The 26,067-nt window shown below is 40.0% G+C and overlaps 1 protein-coding gene across 4 annotated transcripts in view; it reads right to left on the bottom strand.

Moving 5' to 3' along the window:
• The window catches only part of LOC124797977 (speckle targeted PIP5K1A-regulated poly(A) polymerase-like), a 254,563-nt gene extending 229,702 nt beyond the window's left edge, over positions 1 to 24,861 (bottom strand). For 3 of the 4 annotated variants that reach the window (XM_047261150.1, XM_047261152.1, XM_047261153.1), the window contains exon 1: positions 24,681 to 24,861. The gene's annotated coding sequence lies outside the window, so the exon portion shown is untranslated. Of the gene's footprint in view, positions 1 to 14,674; positions 14,770 to 24,680 lie in introns of all 4 variants that reach the window. The other variant, XM_047261151.1, reaches the window with a different exon arrangement.
• Between the last annotated feature and the right edge of the window lie 1,206 nt (positions 24,862 to 26,067).

Below are 26,067 nucleotides of genomic sequence, written 5' to 3'. Positions count from 1 at the left end.
TCTCTCTTTAAAAGCCCCTAAAAATGTAACCTCTGAAGAAACTGGAATGAAATTTGGTACACAACCATCCAAGACCACACGGAACCTTTACACCAAATTTCATTAGATTTGGATATGGTCAAAGGGGGGCTCCCGGTCCCCTTGATGTGGAATGACCCAAGTGCAATATCGAGCAAAGTTGCCCGGATGCACGGCGTCGTGGTTAAGTGGTCACGGTGTTGGACTGAAAAGTGGACGAGCCGTGTTCAAAACTCGCTCGTGCTACTTTTTTTCTTCACAACATTATGAACTGTCCGTTGGGTCATTGACATGTTTGTTGTCTTTCTGTTGTCTTGGCAGCTATCGCACTATACACAGGTTACAGAATATGAATAGTGTGGTAAGTATACGTTACCATCGCAAGTACATGTCGTGAATAGTGAGAGCAGGCGAGTTACCACAAAGACGTCTCAGAGAAATGAAAACAACAAACACACGAGGGTGAACTAGGTTACAACAAAGGAATTCAAAAGTCAAAAAGTCCCAAATGGAACACAACTTTAAAAATGTTAAAAACATATGTTTTGACATAGAACAGAGAAACTGTGTGATTGTGAAACTGCTGCATTTATTATTACTTTATGTCACAAAGTATTATGATTTCATCATTTCCTTGGGAGTGATCGCATTCACATTCATACGAATACCTAAATCTGGCAAAGTGGCATATCTCACTCACTTACCACATGTACAAATTAGGTGCATCGGTAAGAGACTCCTATCATATGACACATGTACTGTCACTAATGCCATGTATGACACACCAGACGTGTTTTCCTGTGGAGGATTTGGCTAACTTGTCGCCTTGTCATCAAACATTTGTGGTTCCCATTCGAAAGCCACTTCCGTTTGGCTGATAACAGAGTAGTTGTGCAAAATCAAATGTCATTATAGATCCTTTCCTTACACTTAGCTGTTGCAAAGGAACATTACACCACAACATTATTTTGAATACAGCGAACATCGTTGGGGAGAAAAAAAAAAAGGTGCACATTAACCACTACGCTGCTGATCTGTGAGCTTACTGTATATTGCACTTCTTGTCCTGGGATGTTTCATTGTATCTATTTTGCCCTTTTTTTCACAGTTCAGCGCCTCCTCCTGTTTCGGTGTCTGATCTGTGTTTAATTTTTGACGGGCTGTCCACTGGGTCCTCTTAAGACTTAATCTGAGAGAGGGGTTCCTCTTGTAAGATACACTATGTGATCAAAAGTATCCGGACACCCACAAAACAAATGTTTTTCATATTAGGTGCATTTTGCTGCCACCTACTGCCAGGTACTTTATATCAGCGACCTCAGCAGTCATTAGACATGGACTTCGAATGTGAGTCAGGTGACTGGGTGCCTCTTGTGTCATAAGTCTGTACGCGAGATTTCCACACTCCTAAACATCCCTATGTCCACTGTTTCCAATGTGATAGTGAAGTGGAAACATGAAAGGACGTGTGCAGTACAAAAGTGTACAGGCCGACCTCATATATTGACCGACAGAGACCGCCGTCAGTTGAAGAGGCTCGTAATGTACAATAGGCAGACATCTATCCAGACCATCACAGAGGAATTCCAAACTGCATCAAGATCCACTGCAAGTACTATGAGAGTTAGGCGGGAGGTGAGAAAATGGATTTCGTGGTCGAACAGCTGCTCACAAGCCACAAACAGCGTCGGTAAATGCCGAACGACGTCTCGCTTGGTATAAGGGACATTAACACTGAATGACTGAACACTGAAAAAATGTTGTGCGGAGTTATAAATCACGGAACACAATGTGGCGATCCAATAGCAGGGTGTGGGTATGGCAAATGCCCGGTGAATGTCCATCTACCAGCGTGTGTAGTGCCAACAGTAAAATTCGGAGGCGGTGGTGTTATGGTGTGGTCATGTTTTTCATGGAGAGGGCTTGCAGCCCTTGTTGTTTTGCATGGCACTAGCACAGCACAGGCCTACACTGATGTTTCAAGCACCTTCTTGCTTCCCACTGTTGAAGAGCAATTCAGGGATGGCGATTGCATCTTTCAACACGATCGGGCACCTGTTCATAATGCACGGCCTGTAGTGGAGTGGTTACATGACAATAATATCCCTGTAATGGACTGGCCTGCACTGAGTCCTGACCTGAATCCTATAGAACACCTTTGGGATGTTTTGGAATGCCAACTTTGTGCCAGGCCTCATCGACTGACATCGATACTTCTCCTCAGTGCAGCACTCCATGAAGAATGGGCTACCATTCCCCAAGAAACCTTCCAGCACCTGATTGAATGTATGCTTGCAAGAGTGGAAGCTGTCATCAAGGCTAAGGGTAGGCCAACACGATATTGAATTCGAGTATTACCGATGGAGTGCACCACAAACTTGTAAGTCATTTTTAGCCATGTCCGGATACTTTTGATCACATAGTGTATGTCTGTCATGTGGCGTCACCTGTTTGCTGCTGAGCCTGTGGCGTAGAGATGGGAAAAACTGACCGCTTAAAACCTATACTGGTATTTTAATTCTGAATAACTGGTATTTTTAGTATTTATTTGGCCTCAGTAATAACTGGGGACAAAAACTGATATCTGAATTAGCCATAGCAGCATTGATAAAATTTGGTTTTTAAATAAATATTTTTTTAAAAACGAGTAATTTTTATTCATAAAATTCCCACTGCTTCAAAACATTGCGTTATAATAGTCAGCTTGGTTTGTTTCCGGTCTCAAGTGGTTACCGGTTTGGAACTGTTGTATTGCTGCTATTTTAACCCCTAGCTTCTCAGGTTATTTTTTTGTCACACACTGTCCCAAACGCAGTCTGACAGACCGCTATGTTTAAATAGCCATAAAAACTGCATTCAGCTGTTTCACTGAAACAGTTCAGTTTCTTATGTAAAAGGTTACATTAATTACATATTCCAATAAATTTTAAAGTTTACTTTTACAAAAAAAGGCATTTAAACAAAAAAAGGCATTTAAACAAAAAGTTGCACAAAATAAACATAATATCACATGTTGCTACAAACACTCAAGTACCCTGCACTCTAAATTGAATTTTTTGCTATATTTTAATGTTTATTTTACATGTAATAATAAAAACAAAAACTACCATAAAACATTCAAAAATGTAATTTTTCAGGCTTTTAGTTTACTTCTCAGAGGTTTTCTTTGCACTCTCTGGGAACTTATGTAGAGGAATCAAACTAGACTGGCTTCTTGCAACAATGACAAATATAAGACGTCTTCCTCTTCTGTTTTGAGTCACAGGTAGAACATGTTCTGCATTTTCCAATCGTTCTACAACAACTTCTACTCTTGTTCCGCTACACTCAAAACACGGTGAATGGGTACACAAAGTTCACGGGCTATACGACAGTCCTTGACTTGCTTTTTATCTGTGGTATCACCAACGAGTTGCAATCTTCTTCATAAAATTAAAGTCGCTCGCCTGAGTATCGTTTTTGTAGAAATTCTATATGAAAAATGCATTCACCCAACTTATGCCTAACATGCGAAAAAATAATGCCACTGACCATCGTTGGAGGAGGCTTCGACGACCAGCCACATTTGCTTCAACTAAGCATATTCCTAGCAGAACCTTTAGCTAGAAATTCAGTCTCTACAGTTCTGTCTTCGTCACTTGTTTCACTCAAGGATTTCACAGACAGAAAAACAAATTCATCTACACTTTTGCACTGTTTCTATTCTGAATTACGTTCACTTATGATTTCGTTGTCATTATGTAATCCAACATCACTTCCTAAACTGCCCTCAAACCATTTCAAAACAGTACCCTCAAACTCAGGGTCTGTAACATGAACAGCAGATGAAGACTTTGGCTACTGAATGTATAAAGCAGAGTCCCAGGTGCAGTCTCAGAGATCGCACCTGAGACATTAAAGCATTAATAACAATGTCGACAGAAACGAGCAACAAACATGTATAACACACAAGAATACATAAGAATTCTTACAATGTTGCTTAGACAATAACGTAGTGTTACAATGTGGCATGCCATATTGGACGTTACGTGTGTACATGCTGTGTTAAAGACTTGCCACCATCTGTTCTTTATGGTAGTTTCTCACTGTCTTCGTCAGACACCAGTTGTACTACAGAATGGACCATCCCTTGTCCAGAAGTATTTTACGAATTGCGGTAACAATGAAGCACAATGCTCCATTTGTTTTAAAAGATTAAAAACGGGAAGAACCACAACAAAGCTGCAACATCATATGAGGAGAAAATTTATAAAACTTAACAATTCATTCCAATTTACTATAAAAATTAATAGCTGATCTGCTGCCTGTGTCTACATAACATGTCTTTATCTGCTTGTGGCCCTTGAAAACGGACAAATTAACACGAAAAACAGAGTTCTTCAACCTGTTGTCACCCTTTACCACTGGCTATTCGTAATGCCAAAATAGCGCTTTGATCCTCGATTATAATATGATTTTTGAGCAGAGTTTCAAAAAAATTAGACACAATAGGAGAATACTGGTAATTTTTTGTAGTATTCAACCACTTATCACTTGTCGAGAAAAGCAGCAAATGGTGGACAGACGAAGTTTTCTTTTGTTTGCCTATAATATTTTGATTCTATGTATCTTGGAACTAAGGGAGTTTAAATTTTTCAACCTTTGTTTGATTTCTACCTTTATTATAGGAAATAATATGACTGAACAACCGAAAATCGGTTATTCCAGAAACTGGTTATTTTGAGCATTTTTAATAGCGGCATTGTAAAAAGCCAATATAACCGAAAACCAGTTGTATCAGCGATAACCGCCATCCCCAGCTCATGGTGCAGATCTTTCCTTGCTGTACTTGTTCATATTGTGCCACTGTACAGCCAAGCTTAGTCATGGCCAAGCTTAGTCATGGCCAGTCTCGAATGGTTACCGATTTTGAGCCACTGTATTGCTGCGCCGACTTGGCTATGACTCAGACTTGTTAAGTGCTCTATTCACTTCATGAGTTCTGAAGAGAAGAAATTTGTTAACATTGAGCATAGATTTAAGTGTCAGGAAGTCTTTTCTGAAAGTATTTGTATGGAGTGTAGCTATGTATGGAAGTGAAACACGGACAATAAATAGTTTAAACAAGAGCATGTAACTAATGAGGAGGCACTGAATAGTATTGGGGAAAAGAATAACTCGTGGCACAACTTGTCTAGAAGAAGGGATCAGTTGATAGGACATGTTCTGAGGCAACAAGGGATTACCAATTTAGTATTGGAGAGCAGTGTGGGGGGTAAAAGTTGTAGAGAGACCAAGAGATGAATACACTAAGCAGATTCAGAAAGATGTAGTTGCAGTGGTTACTTGGAAATGAAGAAGCTTGCACAGGATAGAGTATCATGGAGAGCTGCATCAAACCAGTCTCTGGACTGAAGACGATGACAACAACAACAACAACAACAAATGAGAAAACATGGAAAAAATGCATTAAATATGCTTCTAACCTAGACATCACTCAATGCTGCAGACCAGTGTTTTTCCACAGCCCTTATTTCTCATTCACATGTGTTGGCTACACCAACTCGTGACCAGATTGTCACCTTCCAGTCTAATCTAGATCTTGGGCTACAGTACAGACCAGTCTATCACTGCGGCCTAAATTTCAGTGAGAGGGGGTCGGGGTGCCACTTTTGTGTATTAGCCCTTTTATTTGAATCACTGAATTGATATTGTTCTGTTTCTGTGTTTTGTATATAATTTAATGCATGGAAGCCCACTATAAATGTGTTACTTGCTTAGAATACTGGCTGCTTTTTGTTACATATCGGTATTAATATTTTTCTACATGTTGGCCATAGTCTTATCTGACAGGTTGTACTATGACAACATAGCTGTGTTTATACTTGAAAAATTACTTTTATCAATATAATGAAACAGTTATGTTTTTTATTGTGCCAGCATAGATTACTGTGAAGGCAATGCAGCCATTGTAGCGCAGCCCATTTTATATAGTAATAATTTTTCTGTGAAACGTTTAGCATTTAAAAAATAATTCTGATGGGTTTTTAATTGTGTATTTTGTAATTTGACCACAAGTATCTGCAAAATTTTGTGTCTGTTGTTTTTTTCCTTCAAATGAAGTGTTACTACAAGAGGATCAGAGCATTGTGTATTTGATGTTTGTCTTCATGGTTTGTGGCACAATAACTGATCTATTAATTTTCAGGAATGCATCCATACAAGCTCTATTTCTTCTAATATTTCAGCCGTATACCTTTCAGACATCTTGAGGGTAAGCCAGCAGACTGAAGCTACACCACTCACTCTGTCCTATTAAAGGAGTGTTGTAGCTTCAATCTGTCGACTAGTTCTGAAGATCCTTGTGTATTCGTCCATATTACAGATGGACACATCTTTATAATTTTCTATTTTTGTTGTTGTTGTAGTTTGCAATCAGAAGACTGTTTTGACGCAGCTCTCCATCCTAGTCTATCCTGTGCAAGACTTCCATCTTTGCATAGTTGTTGTACTTAATCTGTGTAGCTCAGATGTATTGCCTGATACCACCACAATCCCAAAATTCTCTATAATCCACAAAAAATGGTATAAAATGTTTAAATCAGGCTCTATTTAGGTCAATTGGACTGCCCAAAACACAAAAACTTTTTGGAAAAATTAATTAACCAACCCACACCTACTACTTTGCCACCAAATAATTTACTGAACAATTTTTAAAGCAGATATTCCGAAAAGTAAGTATTAAAAAAAAAGGAAAAAAAAGAAACTTATCGCAGAAATCATGCAGCTTCAATGAGGGAAGTTGAGACTCTGAAGAAACCAAGAAAAAAAAAATTACCAAAAACAGGGAAATGAAACATAAAAAGCTACAACTTAAAAAACCAACCTCACATCCCCTGATGACATTGAAACTACAACTTTCACAAGCCACATACTTTGACTACAGTGATAACTCTCTCCAAGAACAGCAAATTTATGCAAAAAGGAGACTGTAGACTCCACATTGGAAATATTCCACAGCATATGACTGGTATACTTCACTAAAGAATACATTCCGGAAAAAGACAAATGCGACATCTGAGCAACTATCAGTTCTCTAGAAAGGCACAGACCAAACTAATCACCAAGCACTGTGGCGCATTGTTAGCACACTGGACTCATATTCGGGAGAATGACAGTTCAAACCCGCTTCCGGCCATCCTGATTTAGGATTTCCGTGATTTTCCTAAATCGCTTCAGGCAAATATTGGAATGATTCCTTTGAAAGGGCATGGCCGACTTCCTTCCGCATCCTTTCCTAATCCGATGGGACCAATGACGCCGCTGTTTGGTCCCCTCTCCCAAAATCAGTCAACCAACCAACCAAACCAGTCTCAGAGTATATACCTACCCCACACAACATGGGCATGACCACAATACAACTGGAAGCACCTTCTTTTAAAACGGCTTAAACTTAAAGCTGCCAGTGCCCCCATGCAAGAAAAACTTTCAAATACAGCATGCAATTGGGACATCTCTCACAAGACCAGTATGCAATGGTTCAAATGTACAGAAAGCTTCAGTTGACTATTAATCCATTTGAACCTGCATACTGTAGTCAAGCCTTAGGCTGCCTCTACAATTATCCCATTCACACACAAACTTCCCTCCATAAACAAATGGACTGTTTGACTATTCCTAGATGCCTCAGGACACGTCTTATAAATTGATATCTTCCTTCAGTTACATTGTGCCGTAAATCTCTTTTCATCCCAATTTTATTCACTGCTTCTTCATTAGTTATTTGATCTATTAGTCTAATCTCGAGTATTCTACAGCACCACGTTTCAGACGCTTCCACTCTCTATTCAGCATTGCTGAATGTCCATGTTTCATTTCCAAATAAATCTACACTCCAGACAAAGGTATTCAGAAATTGTATTGGGTTGTATAATATTAATCTATTTTTCATAAAATCTTCTCTTTGTCTTGTCATTCTGCATTTTATATCCTCTTTACACCTACCATTTTGCTGCCTAAATAGCCAAACTTGATACTACTTTTACTTTCTCATTTCCTGATCTAATTCCTGTATCACTGCTTAATTTAATTTGAATACTGCCAATCACAGTTGTTTGAATAGTTCTGATGTTCATCTTAGAACCTTTTTTTCATATTGTATGCAGTGAGGAGGCTGTGAATTGCTGCTTATTTATCGATGACTTCTCCATTTTCTGCTCCATTTCTAGTTGCACAATGTCCTTGTGACAACTGCAGTTTACCCTTAAGAGATGGGAAGAATGGTCTGCTATAAGTGGTTTTAATTTCTCCCCAGAAATAAATGTATATTAATTTTAATCATTATCATTGTCGTTTTAATTCACCAGAGCAAAGGACGAGGGATACTGTGTTACATTTTGAAGACTGTGTGAGATTCTTGTGCCTCTTATTTTATAGGAAATTGACACAGATGCCACATTCAAGAGGATTGAAACTAATTGCCCTCATATTACTGTGAAATTATGAAGTGTTTGAATGGGAAGAACTGCAGTGAGGTGGAGTGGAGGAGCAGACAAAACTTGCAATTCATAGTTTCACATATTCTTGCCTGCATTACAATTTATCATTCAGTGCAGCAACCAAAGTGCTTAAAAATACCCATTCTAAGCATGAAGCCTGTAAACATGCCCATGATCATGTCTGAATCACTATTTATAAATATATCTAAAAACAAAGTGATGTGACTTACCAAACGAAAGCGCTGGCACGTCGATAGACACACAAACATACACACAAAATTCAAGCTTTCGCAACAAACTGTTGCCTCCTCAGGAAAGAGGGAAGGAGAGGGAAAGACGAAAGGATGTGGGTTTTAAGGGAGAGGGTAAGGAGTCATTCCAATCCCGGGAGCGGAAAGACTTACCTTAGGGGGAAAAAAGGACGGGTATACACTCGCACACACACACATATCCATCCACACATATACAGACACAAGCAGACATATTTAAAGACAAAGAGTTTGGGCAGAGATGTCAGTCGAGGCGGAAGTGCAGAGGCAAAGATGTTGTTAAATGACAGGTGAGGTATAAGTGGCGGCAACTTGAAATTAGCGGAGATTGAGGCCTGGTGGATAACGGGAAGAGAGGATATATTGAAGAGCAAGTTCCCATCTCCGGAGTTCGGATAGGTTGGTGTTAGTGGGAAGTATCCAGATAACCCGGACGGTGTAACACTGTGCCAAGATGTGTTGGCCGTGCACCAAGGCATGTTTAGCCACAGGGTGATCCTCATTACCAACAAACACTGTCTGCTTGTGTCCATTCATGCGAATGGACAGTTTGTTGCTGGTCATTCCCACATAGAATGCGTCACAGTGTAGGCAGGTCAGTTGGTAAATCACGTGGGTGCTTTCACACGTGGCTCTGCCCTTGATCGTGTGCACCTTCCGGGTTACAGGACTGGAGTAGGTGGTGGTGGGAGGGTGCATGGGACAGGTTTTACACCGGGGGCGGTTACAAGGGTAGGAGCCAGAGGGTAAGGAAGGTGGTTTGGGAATTTCATAGGGATGAACTAAGAGGTTACGAAGGTTAGGTGGACGGCGGAAAGACACTCTTGGTGGAGTGGGGAGGACTTCATGAAGGATGGATCTCATTTCAGGGCAGGATTTGAGGAAGTCGTATCCCTGCTGGAGAGCCACATTCAGAGTCTGATCCAGTCCCGGAAAGTATCCTGTCACAAGTGGGGCACTTTTGTGTTTCTTCTGTGGGGGGTTCTGGGTTTGAGAGGATGAGGAAGTGGCTCTGGTTATTTGCTTCTGTACCAGGTCAGGAGGGTAGTTGCGGGATGCGAAAGCTGTTGTCAGGTTGTTGGTGTAATGGTTCAGGGATTCCGGACTGGAGAAGATTTGTTTACCACGAAGACCTAAGCTGTAGGGAAGGGACCGTTTGATGTGGAATGGGTGGCAGCTGTCATAATGGAGGTACTGTTGCTTGTTGGTGGGTTTGATGTGGACGGACGTGTGAAGCTGGCCATTGGACAGGTGGAGGTCAACATCAAGGAAAGTGGCATGGGATTTGGAGTAGGACCAGGTGAATCTGATGGATCCCAAGGAGTTGAGGTTGGAGAGGAAATTCTGGAGTTCTTCTTCACTGTGAGTCCAGGTCATGAAGATGTCATCAATAAATCTGTACCAAACTTTGGGTTGGCAGGCTTGGGTAACCAAGAAGGCTTCCTCTAAGCGACCCATGAATAGGTTGGCGTATGAGGTGGCCATCCTGGTACCCATGGCTGTTCCCTTTAATTGTTGGTATGTCTGGCCTTCAAAAGTGAAGAAGTTGTGGGTCAGGATGAAGCTGGCTAAGGTAATGAGGAAAGAGGTTTTAGGTAGGGTGGCAGGTGATCGGCGTGAAAGGAAGTGCTCCATCGCAGCGAGGCCCTGGACGTGCGGGATATTTGTGTATAAGGAAGTGGCATCAATGGTTACAAGGATGGTTTCCGGGGGTAACGGATTGGGTAAGGATTCCAGGCGTTCAAGCAAGTGGTTGGTGTCTTTGATGAAGGATGGGAGACTGCATGTAATGGGTTGAAGGTGTTGATCTACGTAGGCGGAGATACGTTCTGTGGTTTAAAAAAAAGTCTATATCAGTCACATACACTAAACAAGTCTTATTACTGATTTTGGCTTTCTGCCATCTTCATATCTATTCCAAACAGCAAACAGAAAAAACAGTAATGTGACATTATGACTAAACATGCAGAAAACCTAAGACTACATAAAAAGAAAAAAATGGTTCACAACCACATATATCAGCCATATGTATCATTAAAAGTATGCACATATAATATCATCGTCAAATAATCAGTACATAAGGGCAAATAAAAAGTGTTGGCAATGCTCTGGGGGCATCCTATACTTCTACAAAAGTAGCTAACCCAGTAGAGGGCAATAGTGCTACAGCATATTAGTGATCAGTATCATAAATTCAGTAGTTAAGAATAGAATATGTGAGGTAACTAATGAAACTCATTTTATGAGACAAACAGCATGGCCAACAATGAAATACAACATCTAGGTTTAAAATCCATAGTTAAAATATGAATACAATAGGTAAAAGATAAAACACTATTAACAGAAACGAATAAAACTCAACCTTAAGTGAAGTTGCTCAGTGAAACTCAGTTATTTAATAAAAGGCCTAAAATTTGTTATTGAATTCAGAATAGAATCTAGCTAGAGCTGCCCATGGCATCTCTGTAAGCTGTCTGAGTAAACAGTGAGTGGTAGGCTTCTGTATACTGCAAAGCAGTGCACGGCCATCATAAATCTAATGGTGACAAGTTCAGTGTGAATTGGGCATGTTGTGGTGATTGACAGTTGGACCATATATCACTTCTTGATTGGGTTGCCAGTTGTAGCATATACTGGCCCAGCAACATCAATTCCTGCTACTACAAATGGTCTTGTTATGTCTAGTGGTAATGGGTCCTCCATTTCTTCAGATCAATGATGTGTACTCTGAGATGGTACAGTCTTACGTGTGTGTGTGTGTGTGTGTGTGTGTGTGTGTGTGTGTGTGTGTGTGAGAGAGAGAGAGAGAGAGAGAGAGAGAGAGAGAGAGAGAGAGAGAGAGAGTGTGATGAGAAGTTCATTGAAATGTTGATTTTTGTCCAGTATAATTGGATGCTTCTTCGAATTGGACGCTGCACTGCATTGTTGCCTACCACCCAGGCTGCAGTGAATTGTAGCCTACCACTAAGCTGTACCACGCCATCCAGCAGGAAAGGATTGTACTGATCTATCTTTGATGCTTTGGGTGACTGTTCTCCCTTGCACAATGCAGCGAGTTTGGTAGTGAATAGCACCTATTGAACTCTTCTGTTCCAGTGTGTTTAGGCATTGTGTAACTCCAAAACTTCTACTCTCGTTCTTCATGCCCACAATAAATCAAAATGCAAGGGCAAATAAGTGAAATATTTGTCAGTACGAACTAAATTTTGCATTGTTGAATGAAGGTTCAGTGACAATGATCAGAGTGATTTGTGTGGATTTTCGATTTTTGTCATTTATTTAGGTGGAGCTGTGACTTCCAGTGGCTATGAATAACTGTCTTCTGAAAACCATCGTGGACCACACCAACAGATGTCAAGTGTTACTGGTGGGTCCGCTTCCAGTTCCGTGTGAGATGATGTGCAGGATTTTGATTTCCGGGACAGTGCCTTCATTGTCTCTGAGTGCAGTGTACGTTAGTATTCTGTCATCTGATTAAAAAGGGACGTTTTCCATTTGTTTGAACCATTTTGTAACCGCTCCAAAGTGGCTGTTGAATTGTTCCACAAAGTAGCCTTGTTGCCATCAAACCCTGTTTCCTGGCAACAATAACAAAGCAGTCTTTTCTATCATGTATGGCGAGGGTAGGAACTGTTTATTGTCACGTGCGCTGGGGTGTACACCGAACCACAGGGAAATGAACACACGTTCACAATAGACTAAACTCATGAAGTGAATAGAGCCATTGCCAGTCTACATTTTATATCCTCCATACTTTGACCATCATCAGTTATTTTGCTTCACAAATAGCAAAACCCATTTACTACTTTAAGTGTCTCATTTCCTAATCCAATTCCCTCAGCATCACCTGATTTAATTAGACTACATTCCACTATCTTTGTTCTGCTTTTGTTGATGTTCATCTTATAGCCTCCTTTCAATACACTGTCCATTCCATTCAACTGCTCTTCGAGGTCCTTTGCTGTCTCTTGACAGAATTACAATGCAGTCAGCAAAGCTTAAAGTTTTTCTCTCTTCTTCTGTTCTTTAATTTCTTCTCCATGGATTTTAATTCCTAGCCCAAATTTTTCTTTCGTTTCCTTTACTGCTTGCTCAATATACAGATTAAATAACATCGGGGATAGGCTACAACCCCGTCTCAGTCCCTTCGCAACCACTGCTTCCCTTTCATGCCCCTTGACTCTTGTAACTGCCATCTGGTTTCTGTACAAATTATAAACAGCCTTTCACTCCCTGTCTTTGACCCCTGCCACCTTCAGAATTTGAAAGAGAGTATTCCAGTCAACATTGTCATGAGTTTTTCCTAAGTCTACAAATGCTAGAAACATAGGTTTCCCTTTGCTTAATCTATCTTCTAAGATAAGTCATAGGGTCAGTATTGCCTCACGTGCTCCTACATTTCTACGGAATCCAAACTGATCTTCCCCAAGGTCGGCTTCTACCAGTTTTTCCATTCGTCTGTAAAGAATTTTTGTCAGCATTTTGCAGCCGCGACTTATTAAACTGATACTTTGGTAATTTTCACAGCTGTCAACATCTGCTTTCTTTAGGATTGGAATTATTATATTCTTCTTGAAGTCTGAGGGTATTTCAGCTGTCTCATACATCTTGCTCGCCAGATGGTTGAATTCTGTCAGGGCTGGCTCTCCCAAGGCTATCAGTAGTTCTAATGGGATGTTGTCTACTCCTATGGCCTTGTTTCCACTTAGGTCTTCCAGTACTCTGTCAAATTCTTCATGCAGTATCATATCTGCCTTTTATCTTCACCTACATCCTCTTCCATTTGCATAAAATTGCCCTCAAGTACATCGCCCTTGTATAAATCCTCTATATACTCCTTCCACCTTTCCGTTTTCCCTTCTTTGCCTAGAAGTGGTTTTCCATCTGACCTCTTGATATTCATACAAGTATACAAGTGGTTCTCCAAAGGTCTTTTTAATTTTCCTGTAGGCAATATCTATCTTACCCCTAGTGATATATGCCTCCACATCCTTTCATTTGTCCTCTAACCATCCCTGCTTAACCATTTTGCACTTCCTGTCGATCTCATTTTTGAGACGTTTGTAGCCTATTCCTATTTGCCTGCTTCATTTACTGCATTTTTATATTTTCTCCCTTCATCAATTAATATCAATATTTCTTCTGTTACCCAAGGATTTCTACTAGTTCTCATCTTTTTACCTACTTGAGCTTCTGCTGCCTTCACTATTTCATCTCTCAAAGCTACCCATTCTCCTTCTACTGTATTTCTTCCCCTGTTCTTGTCAATTGTTCCCTAACGCTCTCTCTGAAACTCTCTACAGCCTCTGATCCTTTCAGTTTATCCAGGTCCTATCTCCTTAAATTCCCACTTTTTTGCAGTTTCTTCGTTTTTAATCCACAGTTCATAACCAACAGATTGTGGTCAGGATCCACATCTGCTCCTGGAAATGTCTTACAATTTAAAACCTGGTTCCTGAATCTCTGTCGAACCATTATATGATCTATCTGAAGCCTTCCAGTGTCTCCAGGCCTCTTCACATATACAACCCCCTTTCATGATTCTCGAACCAAATGTTAGCTACGATTCAGTTATGCTCTGTGCATAATTCTATCAGACGGCTTCCTCTTTCATTCCTTACACCCATTCCGTATTCAGCTGCTACTTTCCTTCTCTTCCTTTTTCCTACTATCAAATTCCAGTCCCCCATGAGTATTAAATTTTCATCTCCCTTCACTATCTGAATAATTTCTTTTCTCTCATCATACATTTCTTCAATCTCTTCGTTGTCCGCGGAGCAAGTTGGCATATAAACTTGTACTACTGTGGTAGATGTGGGCTTCGTGTCTATCTTGGCTACAATAATGCATTCACTACACTGTTTGTAGTTTATAACAACTAAAATTCAAAGGTAAATTCTAAAAACTTACACAAGATGATAGACCAATCTCCTTGTTCTGTAGATATGCTGAACATAAACTATGTCAATGTGTAAGGGGAGGGAGGTGCACTGCATAACTTTCACCTGCAAATGAAACAGATCAATAGCAACATTTGATAAAAGATTATTTTCAAACTAGTCAGTTGTATTTACATTTCGGTGTTGGGCGGTGGGAGCTCACTACAAAGATGCCACATTTCTTTGGTTGACCTTGCCTAAATTGAAACGTTAACTATGTACCTCTTGCCCAATTACTCGTGTTGTTCATGATGATGGAATGGATTCGATAATGTCATGCTTCACTTAGTTAAATCCATTTCTATTATTTCAATCAACAATATGAAAAAGACATTTATACCTGTATATATAGGATATAGTAACAACCTCCCTCCCCCCCCCCCCCCCCCTCCCCATGGACCATGTATTTTACCTAGGTGGGGCGGCTGGCATACCTCAACAACACAAATAATAATACTGTATGTGCAACTGCAAGTGGCAGCTTGGAGATGCCAGCCTAATCCATGGTTCCTGAAGAGGGGCAGTAGCCTTTTCAGTAGCTGCACAGGCAAGTCTGGATGACCAACTGATTTGGCCTGGTAACACTAGGCAACAAAGCCTTGCTATGTTGGTACTAAATGGATGGAAGGAAGGGAAAACTATAGCAGATATATTTCCCAAGGACATGCAGTTACACAGCGTGGCTTAATGAAGACGCCATCCTCTTGGGTAAAATGTTTTTGAGGTAAAATAGTCTCCCCCCATTCAGATATCTGGGGATGGGTAGTGGATGGGGGCAGGGAGGGGGGGGAGACTACTCAGGACGATGTATTATTTGTGATAAATAAAACTGGCTTTCTACAGATTGGAGGGTGGAATCAGGCATCCCTTAATAATGTGGGTAGGTTCAAATATTTAGAAAAGGAAAAGGATAAATTGAGGTTAGATATATTAAGAATTGTTGAAGTCCAGTGGTAGGAAGAACAAAATTCCTGGTCAGGTCAATAGAGGGTAATCAACACAAAATATAACAGGGAAAATGCATAAGTGGACCTAATAATGAATAATAAAATAGGACACAGGTAAGTTACTATCAATAGCACAGTGAATGCATTTTGCCAATGTGCATGACCGTAACACAAGTTTATACACTAACTAGTCTCCAGATGTAAAAAAGACTGAAAGATGCGTAATGAGATAAAGTCAGTTAGTCAGATAGTTAAGTGAGACAAAAATTTTATTGTCCTGTTCACATTAAACCTACAAACACACAACAGTAGTTACACTTTGACAGCTGCAATTATTTTCATCTCACATGTTCTCCCTCATCACAGCCTTGGCATTTGAAGCTAAGGTATTTGTTTAGATGCATACTCTTTACAGCAATACACCACCATTCTCACCTCAGCCTTCACTGCACATAATAATCCTAACAGCCTAATCAAAACCAGATGTCCCACAACATAACATCCAATCCTGCTATCACTGAACACTGCCAAACACAATTTAAGAGTACATCTCTTGTTTATCCTGGGCTTCAACATATGAATCAGTTAATTCAACGGGGCCATGATTTCCTAAAATCATGCCTTGTAATGAGGTCCATCCTGACTCATATTTTGCCCACATCACATAGAATAGCTTTTCGTGAAACCCCTCCCCAACAGCCTGGTCACGCCCTTTGTTCCTTCTGACCCATTTACCTAGCCTGTGGCTCTTACCCCTGACTAGGTACTGAAAGACTTGCCTGAAGCATCCTTCTACCACCACCTACAACAGCCCTGTGATTGGGAAAACACGTACTATCAACAGGAGAACAACCAATGAAATGACACATCTTGCATACCAGTTGTGAGGGCAGACACTGTTCAGCCTTTTACATTGGTATGATTGCCACCAAGTCATCAGTTAGGATTAATGGGCATACACAGAGGGCTTATACTGGCAACATACGATATTCTGCTGCAAAGCACACTCTACAACATTACAGTCGTGACCTCAGTGCCTATTTCATCTCAGCTGCCACGTGAATTCTCCCATTAGTTTCTCATATCTCTCCTTGTGGCAATTAGCTTTACAATGTGTGCTTGGTTCTTGTCACCCACCTGGTGTAAATTTACGCCAATTTCTGTGGTCCCTGAACATCTTTTCAGTGATTATGCCCCGATACATGTAGCTGCAATCACAATGCAGAAGTATCTGTTGAGAGACCAGAAAACTTGTGGTTCCTGAAGAGCGGCAGCAGCCTTTTCAGTAGTTGCTGCAGCAAGTCTTGATGATTGACTGATCTAGCCCTTGTAACTTCAACCAAAAAGGCCTTGTAGTGCTGGTATTCTGAACGGCTAAAAGCAACAGGGAACAACAGCCGTAATTTCTCCTGAGGGCATGCAGGTCCACTTTACAGTGAAATGATGATCACAATCTCTTGGGTGAAATATTGCAGAGGTAAAGTAGTTCCCCATTTGGATCTCCGTGTGAAGACTACTAAGAAGTACGTTGTAATCAATAGAAACAAAACTGGAATTCTATGGATCGGTGAGTGGAATGCTAGATCCCTTAATCGGGCAGTTAGATTAGACAATTTCTGAGCAGGATAGGTTGAAGTTAGATATAGTGCCAATTAGTGAATTTCGATAGCAGGAGGAACAAGACTTCTGATCATGTCAATACGGGGTTAGAAATACAAAGTCAAATAGAGGTAATGCAGGAATGGTTTTGATTATGAAGTAGAAAATAGGAATGCAGGTAAGCTACTATGAACAGCACAGTGACCGCATTATCGTAACCAAAACAGACACGACGCCCACATGTACCACAGTAGTACACATTTATATGCAGATGATAAAGACACTAAAGAAAGAGGAAGCTGACTGGCAGAATTTCACACAGAGTATAATTTAATCATTGTTAACACTTGGGTTAAGAATAATAATATAAGGTTGTATACGTGTAAGACACATGGAGACATAGGGGGTTTCAAAATGATTATATAATGGTTAGACAGAGATTCAGGAAACAGGTTTTAAACATTTCCAGGGGCAGGTGTGGATTCTGACCACAATCTATTGGTTATGAACTGTAGATTAAAATTGAAGAAATTGCAAAAAAGGTACAAAATTAAGGAGATGGACCTGGATAAGTTGAAAGAACCTGACATTAGGGAGCATCAGGCAACAGATGACTAGAACAGGGGGAAAGAATACAATAGAAAATGAATGGGTAGTTTTCGGAGATGAAATATTGAAGCCAGAAAAGGATGAAATAGGTAAAAGGACAAGGCTTAGCAGAAACCCTTGGATGACACAGGAGATATTAAATTTAACAGATGAGTGGAGCAAAATGCAACAAATGAAACAGATGAAAGGGAATACAAACATCTAAAAAATGAGATTGACAGGAATGGAAAATAGCTAAGCAGGAATGGCTAGACGGCAAATATAAGGATTTAGAAGCATATATCATGGGGAAAGAAAAGTGCTGCCTACAGGAAAATAAAAAATACTTTTAGATAAAAGAAAAACACCTGTATGAGTATCAAGAGCTCAGATGGAAAACCAGTCCTAAGCAAAGAAGGGAAAGGAGATAGGTGGAAGGCGTATATAGAGGGTCTATATTAGGGAGATGTATTTGAAGACAATATTATGGAAATGGAAGAGGACGTAGATGAAGATAAGATCATAAATACAATACTGCATGAAGAATCTGACAGAACACTGGAAGACCAAAGACAAAACAAGGCCCCAGGAGTAGACAGCACTCCGTTAAAACTACTGATAGCCTTGGGAGAGACAGCCATGACAAAACTCTTCCACCTGTTGTGCAAAACTTATGAGGCAGTCGAAATACCCTCAGACTTCAAGAACAATATAGTAATTCCAATTCCAAAGAAAGTAGTTGCTGACAGGCATGAAAATTACCGAAGTATCAGTTTCATAAGCCACAGTTCCAAAATACTAAAACGAATTCTTGACAGAAGAGTGGAAGGACTGGTTGACGGTGAGCTCAGCAAAAATCTGTTTGGATTCCAGAGAATTGTAGGAACACATGAGGCAATACTGACCCTATGACTTATCTCAAAGATTGGTTACGGAAAGACAAACCTATGTTTGTAGCATTTGTAGACTTAGAGAAAGCTTTTGACAACATTGACTGGAATACTCTGAAATTCTGTAGGTACAGGGATAAAATACAGGGAGCAAAGGACTATTTACAACTTCTGCAGAAACAACACGGCATTTATATGAGACGAGGGGCACGAAAGGGAAGCAGTAGTTGGGAAGGGAGTGAGACAAGGTTGTAGGCTATCCCCTATGTTATTCAATCTGTACATTGAGCAGGCAATAAAGGAGACCAAAGAAAAATTTGGTGTAGGTATTAAAATCCATGGAGAAGAAATAAAAACATTGAAGACTGCCGATGACATTGTAATTCTGTCAGAGACAGCAAAGGTCTTGGAAGAGCAGTTGAATAGAATGGACAGTATCTGGAAAGGAATACATAAGATGAACATCCACAAAAACTCAACAATGATAATGGAATGTTGTCAAATTAAATCAGGTGATGCTAAAGGAATTAGATTAGGAAACAAGAATCTTAAAGTAGCAGATGGGTTTTGCTATTTGGGCAGCAAAATAACTGATGATGGCTGATGTAGAGAGGATATAAATTGTAGACTGGCAATGGCAAAAAAAAGCATTTCTGAAGAAGAGACGTTTGTTAACATCGAGTATAGATTTAAATGTTGTAAGTCTTTTCTGAAGATATTTTTCTGATGTTTAGCCATGTACGGAAGTGAAACAAGGATGATAAACAATTTTGACAAAAGAGAATACAAGCTTTTGAAATATAATCTACCAAAGAATGTTGAACATTAGGTGAGGCAATCATGTTAATTAATGAGGAGGTACTGAATAGAAATGGTGAGACAAGAAATTTGTAGCACAACTTGACCAAAAGAAGGGAGTGGTTAGGAGGACACATTCCAAGACATCAAGGAATCACAAATTGGAGGGAAGTGTGGGAGGAAATTATCGTAGACAGATGAATAGATTAAATAGGTTGAGAAGGATGTAGGTTGCAGTAGTTATTCGGAGATGAAGAGGCTCACATGGGATAGAATACCATGCAGAGCTGCATCAAACCACTCTTTGGACTGAAGACCAAAATGACAACAAGCCTTTCTTTCCTCCTTTTTATTGTTCTATATCTTTTGTTTTCTGACCTGTCTATTTGTCGCCTCCTGTAATATGTCTACCATGTATAATGCACTTAGCTTTCCGCTCTTATTGCTTTTTTAGTAATCTCTGTCTTATTTCTTATCCTATCTTTGACCTTAAAGTTCTCAGGTTTTCAAATATCATCTGGGGCGGGCAACAACAATCAGTCTTTCCATCCTGTCCTGTGCCTCTCCCCTTATAACTGAGCAATTTTTCCGTAATTCTTTCCATTTCCCAAGCCTCAAGAGTCATTTTCCTTCATCCCTATTGCTTTCCCTTCAACCTTGCCTGGAAGAGCAGTCACTGGCCCCTAAAGCTTGTAATGGTTCATATTCTCTTTTTGGGCTGTGTGTTTTCTCTTGCCAATGATAGGTGAGTATATTCTTTTGCTCCATTCATTATATTTTCAAGCACTGATCTTTTCAATAATACTTTAATTTTGATGAGTCACTGGAATTTGATAGTAGGAAAAGAAAGTGAATGATTAACAATGGAACATGAACTGGGGGAAGGAATGAAAAAGGGGAGCTGCCTGTTAGAATTTTGCACAGAGCACAATTTAATCATTGCTAACACTTGGTTTAAGAATCATGAAAAAAAGTCTGTATATGTGGAAGACACCTGGGGACACAGTCTGCTTAAGACCGATCACATAATGATAACACAAGAGATTCTGAAATAAGGTTTTACACCATAAAGCATTTCAAGTGGCATGTTGGGGTCTGGCCACAATTTACTGGTTATGGAATGCAGGTTGAATCTTAAGCAATTGCAAAATGGATGGTGTTTATGGTCATGGGCTCTGGATGAATTGAAAGAACTGCAGGCTGAACTTGGGAATTTCTGAACTGAAACAGAGGAAAGAAATGCAATTGAAGAGGAATGGGTAGCTTTAAGAGATGACATAGTGAAAGTAGCAGAGGATCAGGAGGCAAAAAGACCAAGAATAGTAGAAATCCCTGTAAAACAAATGAGATATTGAATTTAATTGGTGAAGGGAGAACATATAAAAATGCATGAAATTAAGCTGGTAAAAGAGAATATATACATCTAAAAATGAAACTGACGGGAAATGTAGAAATTCTTGCAAAACACAGGAGATACTGAATTTACAGGTGAAAGGAAAATATGTGAAAATGTATCAAATGAAGCAAGTAAAAGAGAATACAGATACCTAAAAAATTATATGGACACGAAATGCAAAATGTGTAAGCAGCAATGGCTAGAGGACAAATGCAAGGCTGTAGAAATATGCATGACTGGGGGAAAGATTGATTCAGCCTATAGAAAAATTAAAGAGGCCTTTACAGATAAGAGAAGCAGTTTCATGAAGAACAAGATCTGAAATGGCAAGCTAGTACTAAGTAAAGGAGGGAAATCTAAAAGAATATACAAACAGTCTATAAAGCAGAAACTAACTCAAGGACAATATTACAGAAAGAGAAGACAGAGTTGGTGAAGATGAGACAGGAGATACGCTACTTCAAGAATAACTTGACAGAGCACTGAAAGCCCTAAGATGGAAATAAGCCACTAGAGTGGCCAACCATTCAGAATTATAGAGATTCTTGGCAGAGATTTTGCTCGAGTATCATGTCGTTTTTGGAAACCCAGAATCTACTCTGTAGGAAACAACATGGATTCCGGAAACAGCGATCGTATGAGACCCAACTCGCTTTATTTGTTCATGAGACCCAGAAAATATTAGATACAGGCTCCCAGGTAGATGCTATTTTCCTTGACTTCCGGAAGGCGTTCGATACAGTTCCGCACTGTCGCCTGATAAACAAAGTAAGAACCTACGGAATATCAGACCAGCTGTGTGGCCGGATTGAAGAGTTTTTAGCAAACAGAACACAGCATGTTGTTATCAATGGAGAGACGTCTACAGACGTTAAAGTAACCTCTGGCATGCCACAGGGGAGTGTTATGGGACCATTGCTTTTCACAATATATATAAATGACCTAGTAGATAGTGTCGGAAGTTCCATGCGGCTTTTCGCGGATGATGCTGTAGTATACAGAGAAGTTGCATCATTAGAAAATTGTAGCGAAATGCAGGAAGATCTGCAGCGGATAGGCACTTGGTGCAGGGAGTGGCAACTGACCCTTAACATAGACAAATGTAATGTAATGCGAATACATAGAAAGAAGGATCCTTTATTGTATGATTATATGATAGCGGAACAAACACTGGTAGCAGTTACTTCTGTAAAATATCTGGGAGTATGTGTGCGGAACGATTTGAAGTGGAATGATCATATAAAATTAATTGTTGGTAAGGCGGGTACCAGGTTGAGATTCATTGGGAGAGTCCTTAGAAAATGTAGTCCATCAACAAAGGAGGTGGCTTACAAAACACTCGTTCAACCCATACTTGAGTATTGCTCATCAGTGTGGGATCCGTACCAGATCGCGTTGACGGAGGAGATAGAGAAGATCCAAAGAAGAGTGGCGTGTTCCGTCACAGGGTTATTTGGTAACCGTGATAGCATTACGGAGATGTTTAGCAAACTCAAGTGGCAGACTCTGCAAGAGAGGCACTGTGCATCGCAGTGTAGCTTGCTCGCCAGGTTTCGAGAGGGTGCGTTTCTGGATGAGGTATCGAATATATTGCTTCCCCTACTTATACCTCCTGAGGAGATCACGAATGTAAAATTAGAGAGATTCGAGCGCGCATGGAGGCTTTCAGACAGTTGTTCTTCCCGCGAACCATACGCGACTGGAACAGAAAAGGGAGGTAATGACAGTGGCACGTAAAGTGCCCTCCGCCACACACCGTTGGGTGGCTTGCTGAGTATAAATGTAGATGTAGCCGACCATTACAAAACTATTATACTGTTCCAGTCAGTGTTAGGTTAGTGGTGTTTAACGTCCCGTCGACAACGAGGTCATTAGAGACGGAGCGCAAGCTCGGGTTAGGGAAGGATGGGGAAGGAAATCGGCCGTGCCCTTTCAAAGGAACCATCCCGGCATTTGCCTGAAACGATTTAGGGAAATCACGGAAAACCTAAATCAGGATGGCCGGAGACGGGATTGAACCGTCGTCCAGTCAATGTGCAAGATATATAACGGGGAAATACCTTCAAGCTTCAAGAATGTAATAATTCCAGTTCCAATGAGGGCAGTTGGTTATGTAACAGCTATGAATACTATCGAATCACTGCATTAATAAATATAGTTACAACACAAAGGCACAAATTATTTACAGAAGAACAGAAAACTAGCAGAAGTTGATGATCTCAGGGAACATCACATTGTTTTCTGGAGAATGTTTGAACAAGTGAGGAAATACTTATCCTATCTTAACTTAAAAACAAGGTGCAGAAATGAAAATTTATGTTTATAGCTCTTGAAGATATAGATAATGTTTGTGACAATGTTGACTGGGCAACATTCCCTGAAATTTTTAAGGCAGCAAGGCTAAAATATAGGGAGTGAAAGGTTACTTTACAACTTGTACAAAAACTACACAGAAGTTAGCCTATAAAGAGTCAACAGACATGAAACAGAATCAGAAGCTGAGAAGGGAAAGAGACTGCATTGTGGCCTATTCTCCTTGACAGTCAACCTGTACACTGAGCAACCAGTAAGGAAACAATCACTGTACTAAACTGCTGTATATGATTCTTATATTCACTGTTTATTAACTCCTCATAAACGAAAATACGTTCAAAAATTTATTGACTCATTCCACATCCATGACAATCATTCCCTTTGGTATTTGCGGAAGGCGCATTAGTATACTCGATTTTCAATGTAAATATTTATTTTATGTTCATGTTCTTCGGACACATTCTACATGCTGGAGCATCTCCTCACTATGGGTCAACTGCAATGAAATGTACATCTAATCTAATCCAATCAAGAAAAATCTGGAAAGGGATTTAAAATTCAGGGAGTAGAAACAAAAACTTTGAGGTCTGCTGATTACGCTGTAATTATGTCAGACACAGCAAAGGCCTCGGAAGAACAGTTAACTGCAATGCTTCGCGTCTGGACACAAGATATAATGAATATCAGCAAAAATGAAATGTAACTGAATTAAATCAGGCAACGCTGCAGTGACCCGATTAGGGGATGCGATATTAAAAGTAGTTTTTGAGGCAGAAAAATAACATGATGGCCGAAGTAAGGAGGATATAAAATGCCGAGAGACAGTAGCAAGTAACGCATTTTGAAGGAAGCATCTTTTCTAAAGGTATTTGGATGGAATGTAGCCTTGTATGGAAATGAAATAGGAACTATAAACAATTCAAACATAAAGAAAGTAGAAGTTTCTGAAAGGTGATGCTGCAGAACAATGCTGAACGTTAGATACGTGGATCGAACAATTAATGACAAGGTAATCAATGTTCCACGTCCACGAGAACCATTTAATTTTTGAGTCTATAGAACGAAAACAATCTAATCAACTGGGGGAAAAAGAAGTTTATGGCACTACTTGCCTAAAAGATGGGATCAGTTGACAGAAAACAACCAGACGCATCAAAGAACAGTTTGGCCATGGTTGTAACTGTGGAGGATACAAATTGTTGAGGGGTCATAGGTGTGAATATGGAGGTAGATTCGTATGGATGTAAGCCGTAATAATTCTTCAGGAACGAAGAGGCTTGCACAGGTTAGACTTACATGCAAAGCTGCATCAAACCATTCTTCGAACCGCAAACTACACAATGATAGAACCAGCAGACACTTAAAATGAGCCATGAGCTTAAATACTGATATTGGCGTAAATACACAATAGAATGGAAAGTGACAAAACCAACTGCAGTTACAAACCACAAGGTAACAGTAGCGTCTATCTCGAACTCATGGCCATTGTTTACAGCTTGCCACACGCAGTGTTTGTTGTTGCCACACAGCTACATCAAATCGTTTTCCGCTATAAACAATAAACACAAGCACTGTCATTTGTTATTAAAACACAAAGAGCCACCACGTCAGAGATGTTAACTGTGCCTGTAAAAATAAGAACCAGTAACTAAAAATCGAAAGCACGTCCGCCACCCGGCTGAAATCGAAAAGCGGTCACATGACTTCTCTCGCTCGCTACCACAGTCTTATGTTAGACTGTGTCGCTACTTTCGAGCTTTCATATTAGATTCATGATTTCATCGTATTTCGGTTGCTTCCGCATTATAACTTGCGTGCTATGACAGAATCCCGTTTTTTGGCAAAGGCCTAATGAAGATGTATCACCTTAGGTGCGATTTATCATAATTAAATGTCAGTTAATGACACATCGCCTGCAAAAATTCAAGAAAATTTACTACAAACAATTGTAATGGTGTATTTAGCATCTGTTTCCCGTTGTCGGGAGGTTAGAGACGTGATGTTCTGGACTGAAAAACACCATGTTCGAAACTAGATACCTTGTAATTTTTTTCCTTCGCGTTTGTAACACACTTTACGAATTACTTATTCGTGCAATAGAAATATATTCTACATTATGCAATGTTACTTATAAATAACGAGTTCCTTCCATGTTTTGACTTCAAGCTGCGTGGAAAATGAAAGATGGAATAGCTGTGTGTGGAACTACTAGCAACTATTTATATTTCGTCTTGTCACAAATATTTGATCGTTTTCTCCGTATATGTCACGCTCTCCAAGGGCGTGGTTAGTAAGGAATCGGAGTACAGCTTAAAATTCTTGCAAGTAAAAGGAGCGGCAACTATATATATATATATTTCTGCCTATCACAAATATTTGTCTGATATCTTCGGAATTGTCACGATATCCGATGGTGTGGTTAGGCAGGAACCAAAGAGTACAGCCTAAATATCTGCATGAAAAACGAGACGCGACCATTTTCTAGTCTTGGCTGTCATCCATACTTTGCTGATTATTCGAAATATGTCGCGATTTTCGGGGGCGTGGTTAGGTAAAAATCTAAGCGAATCTAAGAAACTAAGACTTAAAATTGATGCGAATGAAACAAGCAGCAATTGCATTTACACTAGCTTGCCACGAATATTTAGCTGCGATCGAATCCTAACTGTGTAAGTGTTTATGTAAATTTATCGGCCAAGGGTAAAATTATACCACGCGGGCGACGGACGTAAAGTAACCGTTTCTGATTGCAGCCGGGTACCAGGAGTACTTTCGAATTTCAGTCTCTCATCTAATTAAGCGGTGTTCTCAGGACGTCAAAAACGTGAAGCGG

This window comes from Schistocerca piceifrons, chromosome 5 (genome assembly GCF_021461385.2).
Source record: "Schistocerca piceifrons isolate TAMUIC-IGC-003096 chromosome 5, iqSchPice1.1, whole genome shotgun sequence".
Classification (NCBI taxonomy): Eukaryota; Metazoa; Arthropoda; class Insecta; order Orthoptera; family Acrididae; genus Schistocerca; species Schistocerca piceifrons.
The sequence above is the reverse complement of the archived record's forward strand: the minus strand, read 5'-3'. Positions and strand labels throughout refer to the sequence as shown.